Here is a 21,817-nt window from a genome sequence, read left to right on the forward strand (position 1 = left end):
CCAGGCCTGTATACCAATTACTTTGATAATTGCTCACATCTTTGCTTAGGAACTTAATTTCAAGAAGGGGTACCTGGGTTATCCTCAGTGAAAGGAACTGGGAAGGGATAAAAGTTGATAGCATTGAGATAAAAGTTTATAAAAGTTGGTATATTTAAATAAGCTTTATATAAGATGGTTATATCTCCTTTGCTCAATTATATTGTGGGATAAACATGTTTCATTGGGGAATGCTCCCCTTGTTTAGTATTATAAGACAGGACATATAGCTCTACCCTTCATGAAATATTGATCTCCCAGTTTTGCAAAATTCAACCTAGGGGACTACAAGATGGAACAGAGCAATTATTTCTATTCATGGCCAATTTGACGAGAAACAGACAGGCTGGCAGATCAGTATCCAGCACCATGAGAATGGAAAGTTTCCTACCTACCCTTCCAGACAGAGGTGCAAACAAGCCTTCTTTGTGTTTCCCAATTGCCACTCAGGCAGTGCTCTGTCTCAAATCCACTTTTCCTCAACCAACAGGGGAAAAAATCAGTCAAATCAGCACTCAGCTCAAAATTAGGTAACCAAGTCCTATGGTTTTGTCCCCATCCCCCGACCCCAAAACAGGTCAAAATTTCAAGGCATCCTAATAGGGAAAGATAACCTGATATCCTCTCCCATGAGATTCTGCCACTTACCAGAGATGTCTGAAAGATCAGGACCTTTTCTTTCTTTCACAACAGAATCAAAAGCACAGTGGGCCAACCATGCCAGATCCGCAGCAAGCGCTCAGGACAGTCTATGAGGCAAAGTTGCTCAGGCAGTGCTGGAGAGGATCCCAATGCTGCCACCAGCCAGGAGCCTATACGTCAAGGGTGAGATGCTCACTTAGGACAGCTTCCCCTTAGTAGTCACCCACTTTTTTACCGAACCGAACTTGTCCTCTTGCCTGCTGCGCGGCAAAGCCAATGTACTGCTGACACCGGACCGAGGTGGAGGAAAATACAGCATTTATTCCAAGGCCAAATGAGGAAAACTCTTGCTCAGAAGACCCAAATCCCCCGATAGCTTTCAGGGCAACATTTAGGGTGAGGTTGCAGCTCATGGACTTTCTTCTGATTGGTTGGAGGTGAGGTTACAGGATGATGTTTCAGGAATCTTAATCATCAACCTTCTGGTTGCAACTAGTCTGCGCTCTAGCCATGGTCAGCATGTCGTCACAGCCACCACCTGGGAAGGGGTCTCAGTTCCTGCAGCACAGACTCAGAGATATGCAGCAGATTGTGATGTATATCCCCTTTAGGAGGAACTAGGATTCTGTTTTATCACTGAACTATTGTTTAAGCTATCACTCCTTTTCTTACATAAATGCTTTTCCTTTGATTTTGCATTTCCTCAATTCTCTAATTACTAACTGTTGGACTCTGCTTTTTAGAACTGGGGAAGGCCTAGCAGGCTGAAGTCTTTTTTCTACAAACAAGAAATGGGAGCCATAGAGGGGTATTGTACCCGAGAAGGCCCCGCAGGGTCCTGCTCTGTATCAACCCCCACTTTTCTTTGATACTTCTCAGTCCCATGGAAGACAGGGGTTGGACAGGAAAAGAAAGTTTTGGATAGAGAGATTGATATTAAACTCAGCCAGCTCTGTTTACAAGGCTACGTGACTCATTTGACTTCTGAGAGCTATCAGTGATTTTTTTTAAACCCTTTTAACGAAGTTGTTCAAAGAGTCACTGCTGGAAGATTTGAAGGTTCTGATGTGTCAGTCATGATGCAGCCAGTAAGAAATGCTTTGCAGGTCACCCCTATCTTTACTGCCCAAATGTTTGTATGGAATTCTGGTGACCACATATTCCAAAGCTAAAATTGTGGGTGTGAGCTGACAATATAAATTCAGGATTGAACTGGAAAGAGCCAGGTCCTGTAACTGATTCTCCTTATTCTGAGGCTGTTTTTCAAAGGTTTGTCCCAGAGAGTTCCAGAGAGTTTTGTACCAGCATTTGAATACACAATTCAGCTTTCTACTGATAAATGCCTGAACATCGTGTAAGGAGAAGCCCTTCTCCCTCTGCTGTTCTGTCTCTCATCGATTAGAAGAGTTGGATTTGGTAGCAGTCATGAGCCCAAGGCTACCAGGGAAGAGGGGCCACACCAGGTTTCTACTGACCCCTTCCTCACACAACGTGATATCAGACTTACAGAGGAGTAGGAAATGGACTAACTTTCCTGATGCGAGAACTGCTGATTGTTCAATTTGCTTTGTCTCCCTTACCATTTTTTTTATGCTAAACAACCCACAAGCATTCAATAGCTTTAACCAGGGAGGACGCCCATAATCCCAGAAGAATGGACAGAGCCTCCGAAGTTCCTCCATGAGGGCAAGAAGATCATCAGTATTAAGAGGATTGTAGCACCCTGTAAAACGCCCTGATTGTTGTCACCTTGTCTGTTCCATCCAGTTTTCTATAAAACCTCAAGACCCAAAGCCCAAGATGGATTCACGGTCTCTAAGGTATGAGCCTGCTGCAAAGCAATAAAGCTGTTCTTTCCTAAGCCCCCCAAACTCTGCCTCCAAGTCTCAATTCTTTTTTAGGGCACAGAATCTGGTTTTGCGGCAAAAGGTCCACCTTCCTCCTCCTGTTGCGGCAATAAGTACGTCTCCCACCTCTCGCACTTCTAAGCCGCATGCCTCCAGGCGCCTCTCTCAATTGAAAGATTAATCAGTAACTACCTACTTGGTTGGCCCAGCCCCAAGCTAACAATTGTTCTAGCCTTTGGACCAGAATGGCTCCAGCAAGTTCGGTCCTCCACAGGAAATAGCCCCACCCCCACAGTTGCTAACCTGAGGAGCAGTTGGGGGACGCCTTCCAGCAGGCCACTCACAACCAAGGAGCCCTTCTGGCGTCAGGCCCACTGTAACTGATCGCCTCTTCCTCCCTTGGGTAGCCAAGATCGCTGCCTTTCTCTGCCAGCTCACTGAATATGCAGCGGGGTTTCACTCCAGGACCTTAGCCTCTGACTTATAAGGGTCCCTTTCTGATATAGTGTTGATCTCTGACTCTGGGCTCCTTTTTCAGTCTCAAGACTTGGAAGTTGCAAGAATGTGTTGACTGAATAAAAAAAGCATAACCTAAAAGTTGAGAGTTATGTTTTATCCTGTGGACATTTCTGAGGACTCAAACCTCTCGATCACTCTGAGGGACTGCTTCAAAGAGGTAGGGGAGGCCAGGATATATAGGACATTTTTTGTTCACAGGGAGTAGAACTGTGGTCCCTGCACCAAGCAGCACCTTGCCGGGCTGCACAGTGCCGGGCCAGGCCGTGCTGGGGCGTGCCGCGCTGTCCTAGGCTGAACCGCCCTGTGCCGCGCAGTTCCATGTAATGTCGCGCCTTGCAGAGCAGGGCCAGGCTGTGCCCCGCCGTGCTGGGCTGCACCGAGCCGGGCCCCGCTGTGCCGCTCCGTGCCGCGCTGTTCAAGGCTGTGCCACACTTTGCCACTCAGTGCCAAGCTGTGCTACGCTAGGCTGTGCCGCACCTACCAAGCAGTGAGGAGGCGTGCTGGGCCAGGACACGCCATGTTGGCATTCTTTGGCGCAAAAAGGAACCTCTGGTGCCTGAACCGTTTACTTGATACTGTGACCCTCTTTGACTGGCAATAAAGTAAAGCTGTTATCTTCTACTCTTCGCCAAACTACCTGCAAGTCTCTATCCATTTTCAGTGTAGAGAGGCCAATTTTGTGCCAGCAACCTTGGCGCCCGACATCGGGATCAAACCTCCTTTCTTCTCTCCTACCCGCAGACACCTCGGCTTGATGTGACGCGCTAAGGGCAACCCCTGTGCCAGCCTCCCTTGGAAGAATGGAGAGTCAGGGGAGCCCAGTAAGGCCAGATCACCTGGGCAATCCGGAACAGGAGAGGAAAGGACCTGTGTCCCAGCCTCTTGGGTTACCATAACCAACAGTCCAGGCTTAAGTAGGTAGGACGGAAACAGAGGAAAATAAGCCTAGCAGCTGCCAAAGCCCTTTTAGCCTCAGGACTCTTCCTTCTTCCTTCCAACCTCACTCCAGACCTCCAGCTGCTCAAAAACTTGGGAGAGAAAAGAACTCTGCTAGTGATGCCGAGACTCCTCAGCCAGGACTAGGGTGAGTTTCCTGGTGATGACCAAGACCCCTCGACCCTATCTGTGATTCCCTAAGGCATGGGAGTCCCCGGGTTGACCGGGCTCTCTCCCTGAGAGAATTCCCATTTGATAGGCACTAAATGATAGCAGTTCTGAGCTCAGTGAGACTAGGAAGCTGTTGTTTTGACTTTGAATTTTGATTTGTACCTGCTTTGTACTTTGAGACTTCCATTTGCTAGGTGAGGTTTGAATTTTGTATTGTGTGTACACGAAAGATCAAAATGGGTGGTATCATTTCAATTCCATCAGAAAGTCCCTTAGGAAAAATCTTGACGGCCTCATCAAATTCCACTTAGTTTCCAGCTTCAATGCGGTTGAGATGCAAATTTGTATCTGGTCTATACCAGGAACCCTGATCTCACCATCTTTTTTAAAAATGCAAATCTTGAGAAAGGGGAGTAAATAATTTGGAACTTGACTTGTTAAAGACAAATAGCAATCTTGTCTCCCCTGTAAATATTAGAAAAAAGTTATGAGGCCTTTGTGGTGTGTATGTTTGTGTGTCGCAGGGTTATGGTACTGCCAAAATTAATTCAAAACATAGCTGTATTTAATTGGCTTAAAGGAAGTCAAGTGCTTATATGAATACCAAGAAATATAAAGAAAACTGACCAGAATAAATTTCAGGTTCACATGATCTTGGAAATATTCAGTACTAAATCAGTATCTGGTATCTTAAGCTTGTTGGTTTAATTAATATACACATGTCTTCACAATCATCAGTGTTAGATGTAATACTTCTGTGATACCTTGGTTTACTAGAGGGCAGAAAAGATCTTATTATATATGTTGCAAAATTGTCAACAAGGAAACTAACTCAATTTGGAAAAAAAAAAAAGCTTTTAAGAAAAGTAAAGGTAAATAAAATAAGAACTTTTAGGTAAACTGTATAGAAATAATTTCGCTTGGGGAATGTCTATGTAAAATTGTCTCTCCAGATTTTGGTAACTTGAAACTAAGTGAAGACAACTCACTATCTGTGCCATTTATGAAATACTGAAACATTAATTGCTGGGCAGGTTTTAGTTACCTACGTTTGCCTTCTTAGGAAGGAAAAACTGAAGCATAAGTTTTCAATCAGGAAATGCTGATATAACAGCCAATACACAACTACTGGCTTCTTGGTTTTTGCCAGAGAGTTAAGCTTTTTAAGGGTTAAAATTATAAGTAATTAGAGCTACTAAAATAATAAGGGACAAGCTCATATGGATACAGAAAGTGATAAAGGGTTTATAAGAGAGAAACCCTGTGAAAAGAATTTTATGTGAAATCAGGATTGGCTAAATTTAAGATAAATTTAGTTGAGTAAATGAACTTAAAAATAAGCTAGTGCAAAACTGGAATTTGATTTTCTCTGTCTCCACAAAAAAGACAAAGTTTTCTTTAAATGTTTAACTCCTTTTGGTAAGAGATTGTAATGTTTCTTTTATCCCTTAAGTGATCTATTCTGTATTTGCCTTTGATGTATTTTATTGTTTTCTCGGGAATAAGTATTGTTTCCCAGTGATCTATGATCTTATCTGACCAAATGTTTTAAAACTTTTTAACCAGCTTCTCAAATACCAAACTTTGATTAAGTTGTTTTGATGTCCAGCTAAATTTGGGATGCTTCAAAGGGCGCCTGAAGCATCACAAAGAGAGGTGTTAAATGAATTAGTTTTATTTGGTATGTTAAATTGCATGCAAGGTATTATAAATAAATAATAAATCTTAGATTATATTGTATGGAAAAAAATATTGTTACTATAGAAATTCTAGAAATTATGCAGAATTCCTAAAAATTGGATATGTCTGAAATGTTACCAGGCATAATTCTAGTTATTGTAACCAGGGTTATCAACTATAGTGCAGCCAGATGTTTAACCATGCTTTTAAGCCTTTTGTGATTTATAGACAGTTCTTGTTTTATTCCGATGCTTTTGCAAAATGCTTTCTCTTCAGATCTAAGAGAAGAACTTTTTTGACAAGTATAGCTTTCTGATAACTTTTAAATCATATTGCTGAATTGGGTAAGAAATTTTAAAAGTCTAATAGAAACTCAGATAGCATGAAACTGTTAACAAAAGCACTAGTTACATGAGACTGAGGAAATTGCTCAATATGACTGCAATTTTTAGTTTTGTCAGAAATATTACTGACTTTTAATCTGTGTTTTCCAGATATAAAGAAACCCTTCTCAAGCTAATTATGACTTAGAGCAACTTGGTAAACTATACCTTTGAAAGCAGAATTGAAACATTTATCTTTTCTCTCCATCTGACCCCTCCAGAGACTGGAAACTCTTAGGTTCCCAGCAGCTTTACAGGTAAATTAGGAACGCCACCTCCTGACAGGTGCAAAAATCTCAAGGTATTTTAGGGACTACAAAAAGGGAGGAATTCACCTAAATCTGTAAGACAAAATGTGACAGGTTGTTGATGTGGCTCTCCTTGCCTCAAGAGGCCTTTTGGAAGCAGTCTGAGACTCCTGAGGAATTCCAACATAGCCAATTTGAAAGAGCTTATACAATCAATTAATATTTATTTGGCTATGTTTGATTTTAAATGAGTGTAATTATAGAGAAAAGTGATTATGTTTTAGTGGATATTAAATTCCAGTTTTGTTATTCAGATCTATAATTACTAAGACTCAATTCCCAGACCATTCCTTGCTGTTAGGTTATATTGTTGCAAAGTTTAATTGAATTATTAAAAGAACTCTACATTTGTTTCTGAAGCCCAGTAATCTTTTTTGGATGAAGATCTAATACCCCATGACCTGCAACCAGGAGATTATGCATACTGGAAATGACATGATTTAAAGGACTGTCTCCAAGCAGGATGGAAGGACCTTTATCAGGTACTCTTAACTAGCTCATGCACAGTAAAGCTGAAGGAAATTGACTCTTGGATTAGTTTTCATTCAGAAAGGGCCCTTGCACTGGACTGGCCTGTAGAGAAGACTGCTGACCACCTTAAAACAATATTCACACAAAGGAGAAGCTACTACACCAGGATGAGATGAAGATGACATCTGAGGTAGGCAGCTGGCCCAAGACACTGGACCAGGCCTGTGTACCAATTACTTTGATAATCACTCATACCTTTGCTTATGAACCAAATGTATTTCACAATCTCATGCAGAGTTAAAGTTAATCCAATTGTTAGGTTTATGATCAATTACCTATATCCAGTATTTCTGGGTTACCTTGGTGGTTTTCTCCACCCCAAGTGTCTAATTGGTGGGCCTTGAGGGAATTTATTCTAGAGGAGAGTAATTATAGTTGTCTTCAGGCCACTGGTGATATTACCAGGTGGGATTCCCTCACCTGGCCAGTTACTACCTGCTCTGACTCTGGCCATAAATATGAATCTTTTGAAGTTACCCAAGCTCAATCAGAGCAACAAGCAAAGTTTCAGCCAAAGAATATAACCTCCCACAATCATGGGATAGAATTCTATGGTTAACACCAGTCTACGGTCATTTAGGTTTAAAGTCTCCCTTATGTTGAAAAAAATTAAATCATACTAAGGACAACCAGCTTAATAACCCTATGAAACTGGGCTTATGGATTTATGGTTATGAAATTATGGCCTTATGGACAATTCCAATATATAATTTCCTTTAAAGATAAGGATTGGTTTAGGACAGACTAAGTCAGATGACTGGGGATATATGGGTTGCACGTATTGGAAGTCCTTAACTTGAATTCCTACTTATGATCTTACTGTATTTCTAGTTATATTAATTGCAAATTGCCTATTTTACAAAATTGTTTCTTGCACTACTAAATATGTAACTGAGCATCTGATAAAATGATAGCTAGGCAACTTGAAGCAGTTAACCAGATATACAGTTTTATATGAGATTTATGATTTTAATGGTGTAAATCTAAATACAGGAAGAAGCAACAAGAGGGAATATTTTCCTGGACCAGAGAGTTTGGGCTGCTCTTAGTAAGGCCTAGTCTAGTAACAGCACATTGAGTGGCCTATCAGTGAAATCCTTGCTTGGCCTAGGAATGAGCATTCCTAGCCTCATGGGGAAAAATGGTCATTAAATGCCTTCCAAGCCATGGTTGAATTTGTGATCATGGGGGGCCCTGCCAACTAAAAATTGGCACTTGTCATCTGTCTCTGCAAGGATTATGTCACACACCACTGCAGTCGCTGACCTTCAGCACACCCTGAAACGATTTCAGGGTGGAGACCAGAAATGAGACACTCTGCTCTGGGAAAAACTGCCAGTTACAGGCCTTCAGATAGATAGATAAATTTTTAGAAGAAGATTTTATGAGCCCAAATTCTTGCATGTCCTCTTATCTAGAAAAGTACTAAAATCATTAATGGGGACATCTGCTTTGGCCATTAAGGAGAGAAATGCATTTGAAAATCAAAATGGAGTGACTGTAGTTCAGACATCTAAGGTAAAACTAGGTAACCATTGGAGGTGAGATCTCAGACAAGTTTCTGTGTTGCTGAGAACTTGAGTTTTCTGAACTATGTCAGACCTGGGATGCCACCAGCCATCCTCAAAGCGGTGTTTGCTGGCAACTTGTAGCTGCAACCTTATGGTTGCAAGGTCTCCTTGTAATTATTAAGTTCCTAGATAATAAAATCACTTTAGACCAGATATTAATAGAAAAGACCTTCATGTAATGGTCGGTAGCTCCTATCACGTGTATGTAAATACCACATCAAAATTTAACATTAGACAGCTGGCTACCTGATATTTAAGTCTCCCCAAAGTGTCCCCCCCCCCAGAAAAAAAGCCATTGAATGCTACTTTGTATTATTATACTATTCTGCAATTAGAACTGTTTTGTCCAAAAAAAAAGTGGTAAATAAAAAGAAATTACCTATTTGTTCAGGCCTTTATGAAAATGTTTAATAAAGGACAAAAATGCCCAGGGACAAGCCTTCCCCAGGGGTCCTGAAGACCCAGCGAGATAAAATGAATGATGACAGTGACTAAAGGGGGCCCAGGGTTCCTGGCAGTCTTAGAGAACCCAGTAACGAGAGCTTCTCAGGAGCCCTGAGGACAACTGAAGTGGGGCCTCAATTAGTGGGTTTCCTAGTGAACACTGGGGCCACCTACTCCCCTCTACATTGTAAATCCACCTCTTTAAGCAAGACCAGCATTCCTGTAGTTGGGGGGCTGGCCAGTCACAGCCCAGTCTGTTTAATTCAAAAGGCAGTGGTGCCCGACTGGACGGCCTTAGCCGTGCGGCTTGCCTCACAGGGCGGAACTTGTGCTGTGATTCACACGCCTTTTTGCTTTCATACGTGGTGAATCTGAACATGTACCCTCCACTTTGAAATGATATGAGGTCTCAAATTCAGGGAAAAGGAGACAAGGGGGCCTGAGCCTCAGAAGTGAATACCAGATTCTCCAGCTGGTTTTCAGGTCTGTTTTCTTGGGTCCCTCAAGGCCTCTGATCTATCTTTTTAGGAATCTTTCAATTCCTGCTTTCCATTCTGATAACAGGACTAACTGACTAACTAACTAATTATATATATAATATATATAATTTGTCTCATTCCTCACCTCTACAAATGTTCACAAAAACTCTTTCAAAATCCCCCAATAATTGGCATGATCATATATGTTCTTCTATTTAACACTTGCCAGAGGATGCCCCAATTCTACAGGAAGCAGCTAGAGAACTACACCCATTTCCCTATGTCCATAGAAATGGAACGAGTAAACAAACAAGTGGGGATTTGAAGGAGCAGGAAATGAATGAACTTCCCTGATGCTCAAACTGCTGATTCTTTCTAGGAAACCCTGCAGTTTGCCTTGTTTCCTTACTGCTTTTTATGCTAAACAACCCACAAACATTCAATAGTTTTAACCAGGGAGGAGGTAACGGGCCCATAATCCCAGAAGAATGAACAGACCTTCAGAATTTCCTAAGGACAGCAAGGTCATGGAGGTTAAGAGGAATGTAGCGTCCTGTAAATCACCCTGATTCTTGTCACCTTGTCTGTTCCATCCTCTTTTCCATAAATTTCAAGATCCCAAGCCCAAGATGGATTCAGTTCCTGAGGAGCCTGCTGTGACTCCCCTTGGCCTGCAAATAAAGCTGTTCCTTTCTAATCCTCCCAGACTCTGCCTCCCAGTCTGTTTGTTTTCAGGGTACAGAGGCTGGTTTTGCAGCAACACTTGCAGTGACCACGTGGCCCTGCCCAGCCTCTCCCCTTATCCTGCAGCTTTAAAATCTCACTGCTTTAAATCAAAGAAAATGAACAGTATGGGAGATAGCAGCGTCCCCTACCCTGCACACCATATACTCCCTTTGGCTGACCTAGGAAGCCTGGGGATGGGGGCACACAAGAGCACCTTTCTCAGCTGGCTTGTGATGTCTTCCTGGTGACCTGTTGACAGGCGGTGGTACATGCTCATTTGGAAACCAAGGAATGTCTGCTGCGTGACCATGTCTGGGTGCAGGCTGTTTCCCACTGAGCAAGGGATGGCAGTGCCAGCCCAGCCCAGTCCCTCCCTCCGCAGCCTGCCCTTTGTGGATCAGGGGGCCAGCTTCCTGGGAGGCTCAGATGTGGGGGGGTTGGGGGGTGGGCGAGCAGTATGCCTGTCTCTGGGTGTGGGTGTTGGAGGCTTGGCTCCTTGGAGAGTCCCTTGCATCAGTCCTGGGGACCCTGGGGGCTGGAAGGCCTCAGCACTGGGCTCCCCTGGGCAGTAGTTGGTGGTCTGGAGGGCCCAGGGCCAATGAGGCCAGGAATCACTGTGCGGCTGTGTGGGGTGCTTGCATCATCATGATACAGGAAAATGAATATGGGGTGAGATGGCCATGTCCAAGGCCTCACTTGAGTCCCTGGGACACACCCTGCTACATGTAGGTCCTTTGCTATGAGCAGTTAAGAATTTAAGGCCAACCATAGTTGAGTAAAAGTAGATTTATTGAGAGATACACACCTCCACAGACAGAGTGCAGGCTGTTTCAGAAGGCAGGAGAAAGACCATGAGGTGTGGGGGTTGGGTGCTTAGTTAAAAGGAAAAGTAGTTACACACTCAGAAGGGAGAGTGCCCAGGCAGCGTGGGGGTTAACTTTTATGGGCTTGGTAACTTCATATGCTAACAAGTGGGAGGATTACTCCAACTACTTGGGGCAAGGGGATTCCCAGTAATTGGGCCACCGCCCACCTTCTGACATTTTGTGGTCAGCCTGGGAACTGCCATGGCCCCTGTGGGAGTGCCATTTACCCTGCTAATATATTAACAGTGAGTGTGTGGTAAACCTCAAAATCTACTAGAAGTCAAATCTCCCGCCATCTTGGGCCTCAAAGCCTGTCAGGAGTTTGGTGTTAATTGCTGTTAATTCTTGAATGGCTGTGCCCTGCCCCCTTCCTTCCTGTCTCTATTGGGGTGCAGAGGGGTGACAGTCCATCTTCAGAAAGGACTCCAGGGCTGAGTAGGGGCATTGCCCCTGCCTAACAGAATGGGCCCCAGGGGCAGGACAGCCTTTTGTTTTTGCATCAGAGGGCAATAGGGGCTGGAATCCTTGCATAGCCGTCATCTGATGTGGGGCTGTAGTAACCTGGAAGACACAAACTTTACCAAGAGTTTAAAGAGAAAAAAGTTTAAGGAGAAAGAGTAAGATTATGACTATTAATTGTAAATGAGACCAAATGTCCAAATGTCCAGGCTTCCCTGTGCCACACATTATTAACATAAAGATAACCACTCATATAGGGATCAAATTGTTCCTGGAGTACACTTGTCCTTGGGCCCTCATTTTGGAGAGTGCCACATATTTAGATATATCCTGAAGATGTAACAAAAGATCTGCAAGCAGATCAGTTTTCACAAGGCAGCAGCCATGTGAAACCATGAAAGGGAAAAATTACGAACACAATGTGGGGACAGAGGTCTGTTAGTACAAAATAGTTAAGTCTCATAGTATTTTATGTCCTTGGCTTGTTTCCATAGACTTCGTATGAATCTTTTTAAAGATGAAGCACCTTTGTAACATCTGTTTAACTGTCTATAATAACAAAAAGACTTAAAAGGCATGGTTAAATACCTGCAATTGATAAAGGGAGACTTGTTTATAATTACTAGAATTGTGACTGATGGCATTTAACTTAACATACCAAATAATCCTAGTTATTTTAATATCTGAGATACCTCAGGGTTCCTTTAAAGCATCTCGAAGTTAGCTGGAGGTCCGAAGAACTTTTAGAATTTGTTAAATACTTATTTACTTAACCAAACGTTTTAAAAGCAATTACAGATCACTTAAAGGCAAAGAATCACATGCAATCTGTTATCAAAAGCAAAATTTCAAGAAAACTTTGTTTTCTTAACAGAGAATAAAACTCCAGTCTTGTATTAATCTATTTTTAATAACAAAATTTTTTACCTAATTAAATAATCCAACCTTAGAAAATCCTGGTAATGCATAAAATTCTTTTCTCATTATTTCTTTTCCACAAGCCTTTTTTTAACTGAAAACATACATCTTACATTTTTAGGATACTGAAATATTTTCATTATTTTAATAGCTTTAATTACATACACTATAATTTTAACCCTTAAAGTCCTTAAATCTCTGGCAAAAATCAAGGAGCAAGCTTTATGAATTGGCTATCATATCAGTGTTTCCTGATTGGAAACTTATGCTTTTGTTTTTTTCCCTAAGAAGGCAAAGGTGCGTAAACTTAGACCTGCAAATCAATTAATGTTTCAATATTTTGTGAATGACACAGATAGTGAGTCCTCTTCATTTAGTTTTAAGTTTCAGATACCAAAATCTGGAGAAAGAATTTTAGACAGACATTCTCAAAATGTGATTACTCTTACAGAGTTTACCCAAAGCTCTTATTTTGTTTACTTTTCTTTTCTTGAAAGTTTTTTTCACATTGAATTACTTTGTTGACAAATTTGTAACAGATATAAGGTCTTATTTGACCTCTAGTAAGTCTAGATATGACAAAAATTATTAACTATAACTATAGTTAACATTGATGACTGTAAAAACATGTCTATATTAATTAAACCGACAAGCTTAAGCTAGCTTCAATACCAATACCAGTACTGAATACTTTTTAGATAATGTAAACCTGAAATTCATTTTGGCCAGTTTCCTTTATATTTTTGAGTGTTCATATAAGCACTTAATTTCCTGTAAGCCAATTAAACAGAGCTCTTTCACCATTTAATTTTGCTAATACCATACCTCTATGGCATACAAACAGACTGTCCACTGAAATAAATGCACAACCTAAAAGTTGAGAGCTATGTTTTATTTGGTGGACAATTCTGAGGACTCGAACACCTTTGAGCGTGGGATGGCAGCCTCTCAGATGGCTGAGGGACTGCTCCCAAGAGGTAGGGGAGGAGCAGGGCATACAGGAGTTTTACAACAAAGACCAGGTAGTCAGAACATTAAAAGATTACTGTTAAAGAAAACCAGACATTTCAAGTTAAAGAATTTAGCGCTTTTCTATATATGGGAAGGAACAAACATCTGGGTTCACTGAAATCATTCCTTTGATAAGCACCTAACCATTTAGGGTCAGCAACCTGTCCTTTCTTATTCTGAGTCCCTTTGGGGTGCACCATTGTGGGTGGCTGCAGAGGCCAGGCCTCTGGTCTTCACTGCTTGTCTTCACTGTTGGGGGTGGTGGCAGCGGCTGATGAGTTAATGGCTTCAGTATTCTTTGTTTACTAATATGGCTTGTATTATTTTTCATTCACAATACAAAACAGAGACCAATTTTGTTCCAAATTTTAGCCATGATTTGGGTACAACAGTGTAAAACCCATTCGTTACAAAAAAAGGTAGGATTCAAATTGAGTTTTTGGCAGATGGAATTAAAGATGCCTGTCTAGATGGCCAGACCTTTTTACTAATATTTATGAAAAGGAGTCAAAATTTCTATTTGTCCTTAAATTACAAATTACTTATTCCCCTCTTTTTGGAAAATTTGCATTTTATTTTTATTTTTACATAAATAACATCTTTTCAAAGGCACTTTCCTCATGTATTTTTACACTTTATCTGGAGGGGGAGGTAACTAGGTTTTACTTCATTATTTTCAATGCAGGTACTGGGAACTCAGGACCTGGTGCATGCTAAGCATACCGTCTACCACTTGAGCTATGCCCTCTCCCTGAAATTTACATTTTAAAAGGATGGTGAGATCAGAGTTCCTGGAGAAGACAAGGTAGGCCATTTGTATCTCAAAGACAGAGGAAGGCAAGTCTCTTTGTTCCCTTAAGGCCAGGGGGAAAAAAAAATCTTTCAATACTTGTAAGTCTCTTAAGATAAGTAGGGGAGGTTTTCAGAGTGTTAAAAGGATAGGTGGGCTTTGTATTATTTCTGGAGTCACACTTCTGGTCCTGTTAAGACTAGATTTGTAAAACAAAGACAGCTTTGTTTTTCCTCATTTAGCTTAGGGGAGAAGGTTTCCCCACCAAAATTCTATCAGGCTCCAAATATCAGCTATGGTTGATTTAGTCTGACCCATGGCCTCCCATTTGGCAATCTATTTACAAACACTTTTGAGGGTTTGAGTTTTTAATTATGACTCCCAGTTCAGCATTTGATCGGAAGAGGCTTGCCTATAGCCTCACGAGGTCCCATTTCTGATGATAACTTGACAATCGTAGCTGTCAGGGACCTCAGTTTCCCAAACAGCGGGGTTCACTTGAGAAACAATATGGGGTGGAAGGGAGACCTCCTCTGGCTTGGGGCTGAGGCAGGGTCCCAAAGCCGAGAGTGTCATTTTTCTTGGTGGCTGTCTTTCATGTAAGGGTCTCCTAATTGGATAATTGCCTAGAATTTAGTGAGCAAGTCCCTTCCTGTCAAGGGGATGGGGCACTCAGGCATGAGCAGGAATTGATATGCAAAAGTAAATTTCCTAATAAGCACTTTGTCTGGGGCCTTCTACTGATCCCCATTATTACACAGGATTGGGAGGACAAGGGTCCAGGGAAATCAGTCAGCACAGAGCAGGTGGCTCCTGTATTTAAAAAGAAAATTAAAACAGAAAGAAAATAACTTCCCTGCCTGCCACGTCGTGTTACCCAAGGCGCCTTCAGAAAAATGACCAGGTATCCTTTGGGAGCCAGGGAGGGTCCTGGGCCCTGTCAGTCTTTAGTCATTTCGGCCATCACAGGTTTGGGCACCGCAAGCCCTCTTTGGGACCTAGGGCAGCCTCGCTTCCACCTCGCTTGCATATTGCGCAGGATCCTGGTGGACTTTTCCTATACATAGGGCATTTGTCCTTCCAGTGGCCCACCTGGTTGCACTTAAAACAGTTCCCTTTCTTGGCAAGACAGTGGCTCTGATCCAGGCAACCTGGATCCTGCCCTCACCGTGCGTCTTCACAAACAAGGGTAACCCTGAGGAGGTGCAGGGGTAGGGCTGCTGCCAAAAATTGTGCCTTTTCCTATTGTCCCTGAATCCTTTCTGCCTCTTTGACCCTGTCTCTATTATTAAATACTCCAAATGCCAGATCCATGAGCTGATTGATGGGAGTCTGGGGTCCCCAGACGCCCAGAAGTAGCATTAGGTGTAGATGATTGGGAAGAGTATCTGCCCTTAGAGTCAGGGGAGGTAAAATTCCCAGCTGGGGACCTCAGGGAGGTGGGCCCATGAGGAGTCATCTAAAGCATCCAGCTTCTCTGGGGGAAGACACTCTGGTGGGACGTGAGTCAGGCATACCCAGCAGTTCTTTAAACCTGCGTCCTGGAATCAGATCAGGAACACTTGGACAGATGGACTTCCCCCATTTACCTTTCCTTTGTAATTCAATGACCCAGTGGGAGAAAAAGTGACCACAGTTCCAGGGCCTTAATTCTTCAGAGGAAGGAGACCTAGGCCCTGAGTTAACTAAGTGAATTACCTTCTGGGAAAGGAGAAGCAAACAGCTGAAAGGTGGGGTTAGAGCACAGCAAAGCAGTGGTATCAAGTCTCAGGTATCAAAAGACAGTCTGCAGAGTCAGGACAGAGGAGGATGTAAGAGAGATCCAGGGTGAAGAGGGAAGATGTACAGCCACGACGCTTCCTAGTCCAGAGATCCATAGGCCCCCCTGAGGTAGTGCCCGCCTGTGACTCCTGCTCAGGGATGCAGTGAGGCCGTGCGCCCCGAGAGCACTCGGGGAGCGCCGGGCTACAAATTTTTAAAGGGGAAATTCCCAGAGTCCTCTAGTTTGGGCCCCCTTATGCAGTGCCGGCGTCCCAGAACCAAATTGAGACCACGTAGAGAAGTGGAAATGGGCTCGAGGAGCCATGGAGGGGGAGCTCACCCCATCAGGTTGTCAATTACTTGCCGCGTGTCCTTAATTTGGATGTACGAATGATTGCCTTGGTGGATCTTCTCGAGTCCAAAGAGGTAGAGCGACAGAGGAGAATGAGAAAAGATGGAGGGAAGAAAAGCCCTGGGCTCTGTGGGCTCCTTCAAGGCTCGAGAGGTGGTCACTGCCAGATCCTGCAGGCAGCGTCAACCATCACCTGAGCCCCTTGAGCCTGCCTGGCGCAGGAGAAACCCACTGCCACCCTCCGAAGAGAAGGCAGCTGTAGCCCAATAAGCCGACTGAGATCATGCCCTTTGAGCCCTGTTTCTTTATTCAAATGCCCGTGGTGGGCACCAGAGAGATGAAACAGGAAAATGAATGTGGAGCAAGAGGATGGCTGTGTCCCAGGCCCCGGCTGAGTCCCTGGGACACACCCTGCCAAGTGTGGGTCCTTGCTTTTGCACAGTGAAGAATTCAAGAGCAAACCGCAGTTGAGTAAAAGTAGCTTTATCTAGAGAGATACGTACCTCCACAGATAGAGTGCAGGCTGTTTCAGAAGGCAAGACAAAGGCCACGAGGCATGGAGCTTGGGTCCTTAGTTTAAAGAAAAAGTAGTTACACACTCCACAGATGGTGCAGGCCATCTCACTCAGAAGAGAGAGTGGCCACAAGGTGAGCGGGTTAATTTTTATAGGCTTGGTTACTTCATATGCTAACAAGTGGGAGGATTATTCCAACTACTTTGAGGAAGGGGCTGGGATTCCCAGGAATTGGGCCCCCGCCCACTTTTTGACCTTTTATGCTCAGCATTGGAACCGTCATGGCACCTGTCAGGGTCTCAGGTGCGCCCTCCCAACTCCGCACAAAGCAACCCGTACCCTGTCCAAAGCCATTGATGGAGCTTCTCTGGAATCATTTGCCAAAACCCCAGGGTAGAATCCAAGGGTCCAAGACCATTTCCATTGCCCCATTCTTTTTCAAGTCTGGCAAGCCCAGGAGCAGGGGCAGTCAGAAGGCTGCTTTTTAGGATGGTGTATGCCTTCTGGCACTGCAGTCCATGCTAGAGGCTCTGAATCTAGTCCCTTTAATGCCTTATAGAGAGGTTTGGCTATTAGCCCCAAATTGGGTATCCATATTCGACAAAATCCAGCCATCTCTAGGAACCCATGGGGTTGTTTTTCACTCTTTGGAATCTGGAAGTTACAGATTGCCCTCTTACGGTCATGCATGAGACTACGGGTTCCTTGTGATAATTGGAATCCCAAATAGGTCACTTTTCTTTTACATATTTGTGCCTTCCTTGGAAACACTTTGTATCCGCACCAGGCCAGATGATTTAGAATAGTTATCTGCAGTTTGCCAGATTAAGACTGGCTATTAATAAGTCATCAACATGAAGGAGGAATAATAAAATGGCCACGTTTAGGCTAACAAATTCTTGGCTTTATGCCTGCTGCTTGCTCAGAACGGTCAGCAAACCTGACTGACCGGTTCCTGCTCCCAGCTCTAGGCCCACTGTGAAAGCCTTAGTTATTGATTTTACTGTTTTTTCTTTGCTCTGGTAATTAAAAATGATAATCATGTTTGGCTTCTGAGTTGTTCTTCAGGAAGAAGGTCACAGAACTGTAACCCTGCAAAATAGCCTAATTTGTCAAAAAGAGACAAGCCGCAGGGGTTTGTGAGATGAAAGGATTAGAAAAGTAGCAACTACCAGTCTCTATAAAATTGTTGCCTGAAGACACCGTGACGCCAAGAAACCTGGTGACAAGAAAAATGATTCTGCTGATTGTTATCTTTGTTTAAGCTATGACTATATAATCACCCTGCCCCATCCCCAAGGTGGGCTCACAATTTTGAAGGCACTAGCCTGCTGTGAGTCCCCTTTGCTGGGCAAAGCAATAAAGCTGTCTCTTTTCTTCTAAACTCTAAGACCCTGTCTCTGAGTTACTTCGCTCGTCAGGGACGGGGGCCAATCTTTCAGCAACAAACACTGTAAAAAGATTCCTTGATTTAGATGTAAGTCTCCCAAGTCCTGGGCTTCAAATTTCATTAAAAATGGTCTGGGAATTTTTTAATCCTTGTGGGAGCACAGTCCAGCAAAATTGTGATTTTACCCTAGAATGAGGATCTTGCCATTCAAAGGCAAACAACAGTTGAGACTTTTTCTCAAGAGGAATGCAGAAGGAGGCATCCTAACCTAAACCTAACATGGTGAAATATTCGAATTCTCCAGGTATGTATAAGGATTTGGACCTGTTTTGATGTATATCTTGCACAACATCATTGATTGCTCTTAGATCTTGCACTAAATGATACTCCTCCAAGCGAGGTTTTTTTAACTGGCAAAATGGGGGTATTATAAGGTGATCTGCACGGTTTCGTAGGTCCGTATTTTAGGAATTGATCTAAGATGGATTGTATGCCTTTTAAAGCTTCATTTTTTTTTAAGGATATTGTTTTTTCTGAGGGGTGGTTGCTCCCTGTTTCAGCTGAATGTTAATCAGGGTGGCAGATCATGCCTGTCCTGGGACCCCATCCACCCAGACGGTTTTATTCAGGTTTTGTAGAATGTATTCTGGTATCGGCTCAGCTTGTTTTTCTTGTTGGTCCAGTTCCTGCTGAAGGAGCAAGGCGCTGTCCGGTGAGACTTTGAAACAGATCATTTGCTTTTCCAGAAAAAAGGTTATCTGTGCATTAAGTTTTCATAGTATATCTCTCCCTAAAAGAGGAATTGGACGATCAGGCATGTACAGAAAACTGTGAGTTAAAGTCTTTTCTCCAAGTTTACATTCAAGAGGTTGTAACAGGGGCTGTTCTTGGGACAGCCTGGTCACTCCTACTACAGGGACAGTTGTTTTTGTTAGTGCAGACAGCTTGCCATTTAGAACGGAGTAAGCAGCTCCGCTATCTACTAGGAAATCTGTGAGTCGAAACCCCACTGTTAGTTGTACCCAGGGCTCCTGGGGAGCAATAGTTGTGAGGGCCCTTAACAATCCTAGGGTGCCCGGGCCCCTTCAGTCACTGCCATCCTCTATTTCTTCCTGAGCAGCCATAACCTGGGGAGGCTTGCTTCTTTCCCTTTCAGCCTTTGCTTTTAGTTTTGGGCAATCCTTCCTTCAGTGCCCTTCCTCCTTACAATATGCACGTTGATTGATTCCTACAGCAGAATCCTTCTTTTTTGTCTGGAAGTTTTTCTTTGGCCCCCTTTGGCTTTGGTCTGGGTGACACTCATTACCTGTACTGGTTTCATTCTTTTTTCCTCACAAGCATTGTGTACTGTAAAGGCGATTTCTAATCATTCTCCTGAGTTTTTAGCCACCGCCCCTTCTATTTTGTTCAGTTTCTTCCATCTGTCACCAGTGCTCTGACTGATGAAAGTCATGTTGACCGTACGAACATTTTCTGGGTCATCTGGATTTAGCAGTATATTTTCTGTAGGCCTGGTGGATGTGTCCTAGGAATGCGGAAGCATTTTCATTAGGTTCTTGTTTAAGAGCCTGGACCTTATTAAAATTTGTTTGTTTAGGAAATCCTTTTCTTAATCCAGCCAATATACATTGCCTGTAATGATTAAGCATATTTAGTCCAACTGGGGTGTTAGGGTCCCAATTTGGCTCAGTTGCCGAGAGAGCTAAATGCACTGTGGGCACTGCTTGATTTTCTAAATGGGGTTTTGGCTCCTCCAGTGTATTAAATCAGAAGTAGCGAAAGGGCTATATGTCCATTCATAACCGGCTGGGTGTCTGGACTCCATCACTCCAATCGGCCACTGCCTTAAGGAAAACTGCCCTACTCCTGGGGTGTCAGTAGTTCCCAGGCCAGATTGGGTGCCCTGTCAGGTCTTATAGGGAGATACCACATCTGGCCCTGTCTTACTGTGAGGTGGATAAGGAGGTGGCCCCCCTCCTCTGGTGGTTCCTCTGATAATGGCAGATTCAAAGTTGGGGAGAGTGGTAGGGTGAACGTTTTTAATGTTTTAAAACAATTTATAATATTAGAATGTGGTTACCAATTCTACACTCTCCATGTATGACATATCTATGAATGGCTGTCATAGAAAATGTTTCCTTCCACTTAAGTTAGGCCATTGTTTGGATAAGCAGGGCAAAAAGCTGGGAAGGCAGTAATCTTATCCTTTATGTGTTTTGCACATCATCCTGGACACTGTGGCTTCACAATAAGTTGTCTCAGGACATTGTCAACAATTTTCAGAGAGGCCTATTTCCTTTGCCTGGCAAAGAACTAAAGCTGCCCTTTCTACTTCATCCAAAACTCTGCCCTCAAGTCTTAACTTGGTAAGCAGAGTACGGAGGCTGTGTTTTGGCAACAATAGCACTTCATCAACAGATTGTACAAGTGAAAAGCACCTTGGGCAATTGATGGCTGATGATGATAATAATAATATGAGTATTTATTAAGATGTTACCCTTTATGTACTTTATGTATCCTGTCTTACTGAAATCTCACAACAGCACTATGATGTAGGTAATATATTGTCCCCATTCTCCAGATAAGAAAGCCAGGGCTTGAAGAATTTCAGAAACTCACTTAAAGTCATTCATCTTGTAAGTGGGGGAGCAGTTGGACTTAGAATTCAGGTTCTCCTAAAGTCCAGTATTTTGCAGCCAGTATGTGATGTAGTCCACTCTCCCTCTGACACAAGTGACTAATCACGAAATTGAGAGCATCTGCTCTAGAGAGCGAAGACTTCCAGAGCATGTGTGGTCAGCACCTTCTTAGCACGGGGCTCCGTGTCTAAAAGTGCAATGTTAATCAATCTGACTCTACTTTTTCCGCCAATGAGTAATTTCTTCAGTGCCATTTCCATTTTCTGTGTTGCCATAAATGCCTTGATCTTTGCATTTGTCATCCTTATGAGCACTGGTACCATAATAATTTGTTTTGTTTTGTTTTTCAGGTAAATTTCCAAGTGTGATATTCATTGCAACATTTTGATAGCTGATATGACAGGAAAGAAAATAATATATTAAGTATGGTTTTTAAATTAAAATGCCGTACATTTGTGTTCATTGGAAAGGGCTCATGGACTCTAACTAAAGCTATAAACTTGCAACTCTCTTCCTAACTGACTCTGGAGGATGCAAGGGAAGCTTTCATTTTTCCATTTCAATATGTTTATAATTCAGCATTTCTCCCTGCTTTGCTTCCTGGGGCTCATAACATTTAAATGAAAATATTAAATTGCCTAATGGCTGGGCCCCACCAAATAGCATGCTTGGCATAAGTTAACATTTTTTAAAATATAAAGTCTCATTATATTAAATATGTCTCATTATTATAATTATGCTGCTACAAATTTACAGATAACACATCACATCATTATTTAATTCTGTGGAAAAGATTTCTAAGTTGTGTGTTGACAGATAATACCAGATTCTGTTTCTATT

At 42.8% G+C, this 21,817-nt stretch overlaps 1 long non-coding RNA gene across 5 annotated transcripts; it reads left to right on the forward strand.

Annotated features, from left to right (window-relative positions):
• The first annotated feature begins 22 nt into the window (after window positions 1-22).
• On the forward strand, window positions 23-21,319 carry LOC116663733. Of its 5 annotated transcripts, none has more exons than XR_004320029.1 (5): window positions 23-2,501; window positions 3,067-6,474; window positions 6,886-7,186; window positions 14,216-14,335; window positions 18,529-21,319. It is a non-coding gene; the product is annotated as an uncharacterized LOC116663733 (long non-coding RNA). The 5 variants fall into 5 exon arrangements; XR_004320032.1 differs by having other exon boundaries at window positions 3,067-4,131; window positions 6,329-6,474; window positions 14,216-21,319; XR_004320030.1 differs by having other exon boundaries at window positions 3,067-3,204; window positions 3,789-6,474; window positions 14,216-21,319.
• The last annotated feature ends 498 nt before the right edge of the window (window positions 21,320-21,817 follow it).

This window comes from Camelus ferus, chromosome 5, assembly GCF_009834535.1.
Source record: "Camelus ferus isolate YT-003-E chromosome 5, BCGSAC_Cfer_1.0, whole genome shotgun sequence".
In the NCBI taxonomy this organism is placed as follows: Eukaryota; Metazoa; Chordata; class Mammalia; order Artiodactyla; family Camelidae; genus Camelus; species Camelus ferus.